Raw genomic sequence first — 8,500 nt, 5'->3', positions numbered from 1 at the left:
AGACAAAGCTAGGCTGTGGCTTCCTCCTTTACGCCTTCAGCTGACGCCTTTCTTCCTGGATCCCCAGATGCCCGACGCCGTGTTATTGCCACAATAAAGCAATGAGAGCCCCTATCAGCAGGCCTGCCCTTCGCAGGCGCCATGTCAAAGCTGCCCCTCCCTGCCTCCTGGTTAGCGCTCCGCTCACTTATCTGCTGCTGGAGACAGAAGTCTCTGGTTTAATTGCGGCAAATTAATTATTGACCTCCATAGCCAGCTCCTCCCCAGCACACGACAGTCCCTCCCACTGTAGGTGCTGGGGCAGGATTCATGGCATTGCCGAGCTGGCCACCAGCTGGGAACCGCACTCAGTCCCACGACCTAGAGGGAATCGAAGCAGCTCAGTGGAACTTTCTTCACGAAGCCTCTCCCGACCCTTCTGTCCATGATACCTCCAGTATCCTACAGCAAAACTCTGCATGCATCCGTGGGATTGCACCCCCTAACTCACAGCTTCTTCCCACCCAGCCTTCTGAATGCCTGTGCTCAGCGGTGGCTAGTCGGCGCTGCATAAAGAAAGGGACCCTCTCTGGCTCCATCTGTATCACCGCCTTAGTTGCCATGTACTAGCGCCCATCAGACACTCCTGTATTTCACCATCACAGACGGTCCTTCTGTGGCACGGCTGTCTTAAGCGCTATAAAACTCCTTAGGGTAATACCATCGCCATCAGTGCCCATCTTACAGAGGAGGGAACTAAGGCAGAGAGAGATTAATTCCCTGGCTGGCACCCCAGTGGCAAATCAGGATTCACCCCGGACAGACTCTCACGTCCAGGGGCCACATGCTCCTGCGCTTCCTGAGGACGGTCACCTTTATGTGCAACCACAGAGACTACCCAGAACCTCCCGCCCAACTTAAGCTCTAGAGCACGGTCCACACTCTGGTGCTCTTGATGTGGTCCTCCCCGCTTGTTCTTCTCCCTCCTCTCCTGGATAACCGTGAAGAATTTTGTTCATTATTCCCTTTATTGTCATTATGGTCTGCATACACACATATGCATCCCTAAATGACCTACTGCTTGGTTTTATTTTTGACCTTAGTGAACATGGCATAAGTTACATGGAGTCTGTCATGTCCCTACCATGGAATCGAGAACATGGCTTTCTGTACTTTCCTTTCTACCCCTCCACTGGTTTCCTCTCTTTCTTAGCATTCCTGGTATAATCTAGGATATTCTCATTTACAAGATCATGTGATTTGCGAAGCGTTGCAGAGTTGGCAAAGCAGTTCCTTGTCCCTCATCTCCTTCTGATGCATAGCTCTCACTCCTTCCTTTATCGAACAATCTGGAAGCCCTCTACGACAAGGGCCGTAAGATGGCATCTCGCTGATGTTCACAGGAAGTCTTACCTGCTGAGAAACTGCTCAGTCCTGGGCAAACGGGAATGGTCTGGTTACCCAGTTTTGAGGATTAAGCCCCAAGTAGACATTCTTATTATGACTATCCCTTTTATATGGAAGAGAAAAAGAGCTGGCCAACAGCTACAGAAATGATCAAAGAACTAGGCAATGTTTAAACTTGGCCCTCCCAAAGCAGCTGCCTCCGATCGCATGACTGTCCCCCACCCGCTGCATCCCAAGGCCTCGTCACTGGAAATCCTCTCTTCTCGGTCTCTGTAATAGCCCTTCTGGAGGAGAATGGCTACTTTGTAAAGAGAGAAGCTAAGGCCCAGAGAGGTTAGGCGGCACCTTCCAATGAGGAACGTGGACTCGGGTCCGGCTGGAGCAGAGGGCCACACAACTACAGAAACGGGCCTGCCCCAGGGCAACAAGCAGGCCATGGGCAGGCAGGAACGGGCCTGGAGCAGCCTCTGTGCAGCCTGGGAGCTGGCTGGGCTTGGCTGGGGATGCCCGAACTTCAGCCCGTGGCCTCTCTCTGTCCACAGCTTCGAGCACTGGGAGAACAACTCATGCTGGCCCACCAGAGTTGGGTTGCAACGCTGCCCTGGGCTCTGACATACTGACTATGTGGCTCAGGACAAGCTATCTAGCTTCCCTGGGTCTCATTTCTGTGTGAATCACCTGCCTGATTTCCCAAGAATCACTGGGAAAATCAGAAAGAATCCCCTAGAGTAGGAGGCCCGGGCAGGTCACCTGTCACCACCAAAGAGGCAGGTTGTTATCTTCTTTCCTGAGGAGGGATAAAGAGCAGGCGTGCTGTAATGGGAGCGTATTGGATTTGGAATCAGAACACCGGATCTAACCTCGATTCGCTACCTAAAAGTCCGGCCTCTCAAAGTCACAGTTTGGCCTGTTCTTACCTTGTACGTCTCACTGGCCATTGGGAGGATCAGACACCAGGAAGCCCCCAAGCACGGTTCACCAAAGGCACACGGGCATACACGCAGGAGCGGGCAGGGTGCACAGCCCTACCTGGACATCGGGGAAGTAGTGAGTGAGCAACTAGGGTGAAATCGACGAAGACAGTGGTGATGACACTAGGCACCCATAACGTCCCCTCGTTCCCTATGGGAACTCCACCTCTCAGACCTGCAACCGCCCCTCCTATGTCTCTGGCCTGGATTCTTTGCTCTCCCGAGGGCATCTAGAGGTCAAGCACCTTCTGATCGGAATGTTTCCCAAATATTCAACATCTGGAAGGAGCTGCTACAAAGGCTGCCTTTGTGTAGGGGAACTGGGTTGCAATAAAATCGTGCCAGACCCTGCAGAGCTGGAAACCCAGGGAGGGGAGAGGGTGAGGGAGGCACAGGACACGGCACGGAGGGGTCTGGGGTAGGACAGGTGAGAATGAGGTCATTGAGAGGTGGGTCCAGGTGGCATCAGACAATACAGAATAGTCATCGCTTACCTGCCATTACCTGAGTGCCAGGCTTTATGTACAGTACCTTATTCATGCAAAAAAAGCCAAAGAGGTGGTCACAGCGGGGAGGAAGATGGAGCTGAAAAGAAGGCACGTAGATAGGTATGATACGTAGAGAGAGACCGAATAAAACAGAGGTAGTGGGAGAGACGGAAGAATTCAAACAATGAAGGAACAGTTTTCAGGTCTTGACAGGAAAGACAGATCATTATTGGAATGCTGAAAGGTGACAGTGTCCCAAAGCCATGTTTTTTTCCAGCTGTCACCTTTACCGCAGTTCTATTTATTAAAATTTTAATTTACATTTAATCACATTTATCTTTACAGTGTACAGCATTGCTTCTTTCTAACCAGCTTTATTCCCCTGCCTCCTTGGGCTCTGAAAGCAGGCACAGGTACTCTTCCCTGGAGAAACCTTCGGTCCTTCTGTTCCAGCAGGTGGCTGTATGCTTGTGTGTGCATGCCCTCGGGGGTTTATGGGACCTACAATAACAGACCTTGGAATGCTCTGGCTCCTCCCACCTGCCTGTCTTGTAACAATTAGCAATGCTTTGCCCTGGCCCAGGGTGGAAAGTTCCTGGGAGACTACAGGTCTCTTACGCCAAAGTCCCTATTTAAATGCCAGGGGCAGAGAGTCCTATGTTGCTTCATTCAAAAGCATCTGAAAATTGGGGCCTGCATGGTGGTTAAGGCATTGGATTCCCACATGTCCAACTGTGGTTTGAGTCCTGGACCCAGCAGCTTGAAGATCATGCCAGGTACATGTTTGTGTGTGCCCAAAATTCCAGGAGGAGAGTGGGGAAGAGATTGCGGTGTGGCCATCCCACTGGAGGGAGGGTCTTTTTTTTACTTTCCCTCTGTCTCTCTCTGACTCTACTCAGGGAGCACATGTGCCCTTTAGAAAAACCTAAAAAAAAAAAAAAGAAAGGAAGGAAGGAAGAAAGAAAGAAAGAAAAAAGAAAAGAAAAGAAAAGAAAAGAAAAACAAAGTATTTGAAAATCAGTTCAGATAGTGCTTACAGAATCTTAGAATCTCAGGAATCTCTTCCTAAAGGGGCAGTGGATGGACCACCTGCTGTACACTCCACGGGGGAGCTTATTAAAAACCTGGAGTCCCAATCTCTGTCCAGAACTACCCAATGAGCTAGGACAGGAACTAGAATCTAGTATCTGCATTCAGTAAACTCTAAGAGAAACTTTAAAAACAATAATTATTAATTAATTTTAAGATGAAGTCTAGTCATGTTAACCAGGCTGGAGGAGAGCTCACAACCCTCCTTGCTCAGCTTCCTGAGTTGCTGGGGTCATAGGCACACACCAGCTCTTAGAACGGATTGGGAATCAAACCTCAGTCTCCCAAGTGGTCCCAGCCTGCAGAGCACAGAGGCTTAGAAGCACACAGCGTCATGCTCAGCCCTATGGGTGACTTTTAAATACCCATTCAAGTGTGAGGAGTATTGGCTCAACTTCCGACCAAGCCTTCAGGAGAACAGCACCTACTAACGTGGGATTCATGGCTGCTCATTTCATTCTCATGCATTTCAAAGGCTGCATATACCTCGGTTACCAGAAAGGCTTTCACAACTTTCTTTTTTTATATCTAACCTTAACGTTCTAAGCTCTCTCTCTCTCTGAATTCTTTTATCAAGCACATACCATGTGCTGGGTGAACCTATTGCACACTATCTAAAAGTCAGGACACCTCTTGGAGAGTCACAGTTGGAGATGCAGAAGAACAAAGATCCTAGTCAAAGAAGGGGAAGACAAAGGTGAGAAGATATTCTTTTGTCTCCTGGCCTTTGGGAACAATAACTTCCTCGTGTGTCCTGGTCATTTGTACAAGCAGAGCAGAGAGTGTCATAGAGACTCAGAATTGCCACATTCAGAAAGACTAAATGCTACCCTTGATTTTCCAGACTCCCTCGCAGCTAGCGTTGGCCTTCCAGGATATTTCCTCCCAACAAGACGCTGGGTGAAGGCAGCTGAGATGCTTCTAGGAGACCTTTAGCTTTCCTTATAAAAGGGAGGAATGCAGCTGCTACTCACCTGCTCCCTTCCATCCTCGGAGAGTGCTTCAGTTTCCTGTGGTGGCAGTAACAAATGACCACAGATTTGGGGGCTTAAACAACAAGGATTTATTCTTTCACAGTCCTGCAGTCAGAAATTCAAAATCCAGGTGTCAGCAGGGCCTAACACAGGATGGTACACTCCCTAGGAAGGCTCAGCAAGAGAATTTTCCCTTGCTCCTTTCAGCTCCTGGTGTTCCCTGGCTTGTGGCAACATCACCCCAATGTCTGCACTCATCTTCCCATCGCTTTCTTCCCTATGTCTCTGTATGTCCGTCTCTGTCTCTTACGAGGACATGATCATCGAATCTAAGACCCACTCTAACCCAGTAAGCTCTCGTCATGATCCTTCACTTAATTACATCAGCAAAGACCCTATCAAGTCACACCCTGCGGTCCAGGTGACCATGAACTTTGGGAGGAGACACTGGTCAACCCACGGTGGAGAGGGGCATGATTTATATAGTTGCAGCCGCCATCTTTGTGTCTCAGCACACTGACAAGGCAAAGGAATCGGAGTCACCTGTTACCTCCAGAGGCAGGGTATGTGATAGGCTGAGGAACAGCAGGACTGGCTGTGAGTGTGTGTCAGTGTGTACTCTAGAGCTTCCAGCACACCCTCATCTGGACATCCAAGCCACTTCTCCCCAAGTCCAACAGGAGACTGGTGATTTCTTTCCAGAGAATCGTATCCAGAGAGAGTCCAGATGTAGGAACATAGAGGGCAGGAGCAGGACAAGGAGCAGAAGACGGGGGAATACAGGAATGTCTACATGCTCCTTCACTGGTCAGCTCTTCAAATGTTAGCAGCCAGGCTACGATCCCCAAGAGCCACCTGCATACCTCTGTGATAAAACATAACATCCCGTGAGAAAAGGCCCAAAGACGGTGATATCTGAGGATTCCCCCCAAAAGTCTCATCTCTGTCCAAATGCCGTGCAGTGAGGTCTACCTGTCGTCTAGTCATGCCCACCCTCTCATCCCCACACTCAAAGCTCTCAGGGAGGCAAGTATCACCAGATATTTGGGGTAAGTCTCTAGCAGAAAAGAAAAATTGAACTAACAAAATTGTGGGAATGCAGTTGAGGAGGAGGGAGAAGAAAGAAAGCCTGAGAGAAACAGATGACGCAGAACGCAGAAGAAAACAAATCAAATTGAAACACAACCTCCTTTTGCTACTATCCTTGGAGAGACAGAGGAAAGTATTTCACCCACTAAATGAGACCGGGAAACGGTGGAGGGATCCGTTCCATCAAAATGACAGTGAATCAGCAAAGAGGGTGATTTTGGGAGAGCCTGTCGGCAGAGCACTGCCAGGAATTGCCTATGGCAGCCTGTAACAGATCCCTAAGCAAACAAGGAGGTGTTTCTTTCACTCCTATGCACGTGAGAACTCCAGCAGCAGCAGCAGTCCAGGGCAGGTGCACTGGCCCCGTGATAGCCTGATAAGCCCAGCACTGCCTCTATTTTACCATCCCTGGTATGCAAATTCTGTCCTCACACTTGCCTCATGGTGCTATGGTGGCATTCTAGCTCCAGCTTTTCATCTGTATTCCATGCTAGAAGAAACATGCAACAAGGAGAAAAAAGACAGCTCTGTTATTTTTTTCTTAGACATATCCTTAGTAGTCAACCATTTTTTATCTTGTTGGTCAGAACTGTGATACCCTCTAACCACGATGTGGCTGGGAGATAGGGTTTTAGGCTTGGTGAATGAGTTTCCCGTTGTTGGAACAAATTATCGTAAGTGGAGTGGTTGCAACAGTGCAGATTCATAATTATCTTCCAGTGGTGGAAGTCGGAAATTTGAAATGGGTTGTGCGGGGCTAACGTCCAGGAGACTGCAGGGTCGCACGTGCTTCTGGAGGCATAGGAGACAATCTGTTTTCTTGTCTCTTCCAGCTTCTAGAAGCCACCTGTGTTGCTCAGGGCCCCTTCCTCCGTCCGCGCAAGTTACAATGACCAGTCGAGACTGTCTCCTATCACGTCACTATGGCTCCCTTTTCTTGTTAAAAGAATAAGCTCCTTCTTTTTTTCTTTTAAGAATTATTTATTTAATTTTATTTAATATTATTACTATCTTTAAATGTGCTATAGGACTTGTGAGTTCATCAGAGAGAGAGAGAGAGAAAGTGAGAGAGTGAGCAGCCAGGTCTAAGACTCGAACCATGGTCTGCCATGGGAATCTAGCTCCCCAACCACCACCACCACCACCCCTCCGGCTGGCCACATTCACCTTCTTTTAAGGTCAGTGGATTTAACAACCTGAATTCCATCTGTGCCCTGGATCCTCCTTTACCACATAACGTAAGATACTCCCAGGTTCTGGGGGTTAGGACACAGGCATGGGAGGCCAGGTTCCCACCTATCACACTGGGTCTACGGCAGCTCTGTACAGAATCAGAGTCATTTTATTTTGGAAAAAAGCAAGAGTGGAGATTAGGCACAGAGGCTGGAGATTCCAAAGGGGAAAGGTACAAGGGTCCCCAGCAATCCCGGGGACTCTTCCTCTGGTCCCAGAGGAGCTTGACCACGCCACCTGCAATGACACGAAACATGCTTTTATTTGGGGAAGCCACTGTAGGGAGGCGCTTGTTCTTTGAAGCGGAATGGAAATCTCGGGAAACTTTCAGCTTCGAGGTAAGAAGACAACGGGTTACATCTAAAGCCAAAACAGAGAAATGCCAGGACAAACAAAGCGGTACTGGGAAACAGGAGGCAAATGTCAAAAGAAGTAGGGAAACTGGAATTTAAAGGGTGCTACTAGGAGGCAGAAGCAGAGCTGGGAAAGAGGGGGACAGACAGAGCTGTCTTTAAACATGATTCTATGCCATTTGACTCATGAAGCTTTATATATTACTCAATAAAACATAAATGTCTCCTTTTTTTTTTTTTTAAAGATTTTTGCCAAAGGGCATGTGCACTGGCCGGAAGACACATAGAGAGAGAAAGGGAGATCTCGCCCTCCCCCCCGAAGGATGGTCACAGCACAATCCCGTCTCCTTCATCCTCTACTTTTAAAATGCTGAAAATGGTTTGGAGCGCACGTAGCAACCTAGAAGATGCATGAAAAACACCTCCCCATGCAAGGCTAGGGTGGTAAGGCTGGGAAAGTCTCTTCCAGGGGCCAAGGTGGAGCACAGCCAGGGGGCGCTCTCACAGCCTCCCCTCAACAACCGTGCAAACTGGCCTCTCCAGGGAGGATGCCCAGCACCCCGCTGCCCCTCCCCAAGCAGCAAAAGGCAGGACGGTAGGGCAGAATTCCATCCCTTATCCCTAACAAGACCCTGTAGTTTAGAAGCAGAACTCAGCAGCAAACCAAGAGAAGCCAGGGGCCGGTGTCCAGGAAGACAGTGGCCACAGGGCTATTCCTCGCCACATCTGCTTCTCTAAGCCCAGCCCTGGAGAACAAAGCCCAGATCTTTATCATCTGGCATAGCTCTGGCAGCTGAGCGTGTGATACACCTGTCTCCACCATCAGGCAAATGAGTGGGTTCACAGGCAGAGGCCTGCCTGGGGAACAATGCTCCCCTTTGTCCCCGCCCAGAGCTCTGGGAGCCGCAAGGAAGCCC

Source organism: Tupaia chinensis, unplaced genomic scaffold (genome assembly GCF_000334495.1).
Source record: "Tupaia chinensis unplaced genomic scaffold, TupChi_1.0 Scaffold000159_1, whole genome shotgun sequence".
Taxonomy (NCBI): domain Eukaryota; kingdom Metazoa; phylum Chordata; class Mammalia; order Scandentia; family Tupaiidae; genus Tupaia; species Tupaia belangeri.
The sequence above is the reverse complement of the archived record's forward strand: the minus strand, read 5'-3'. Positions refer to the sequence as shown.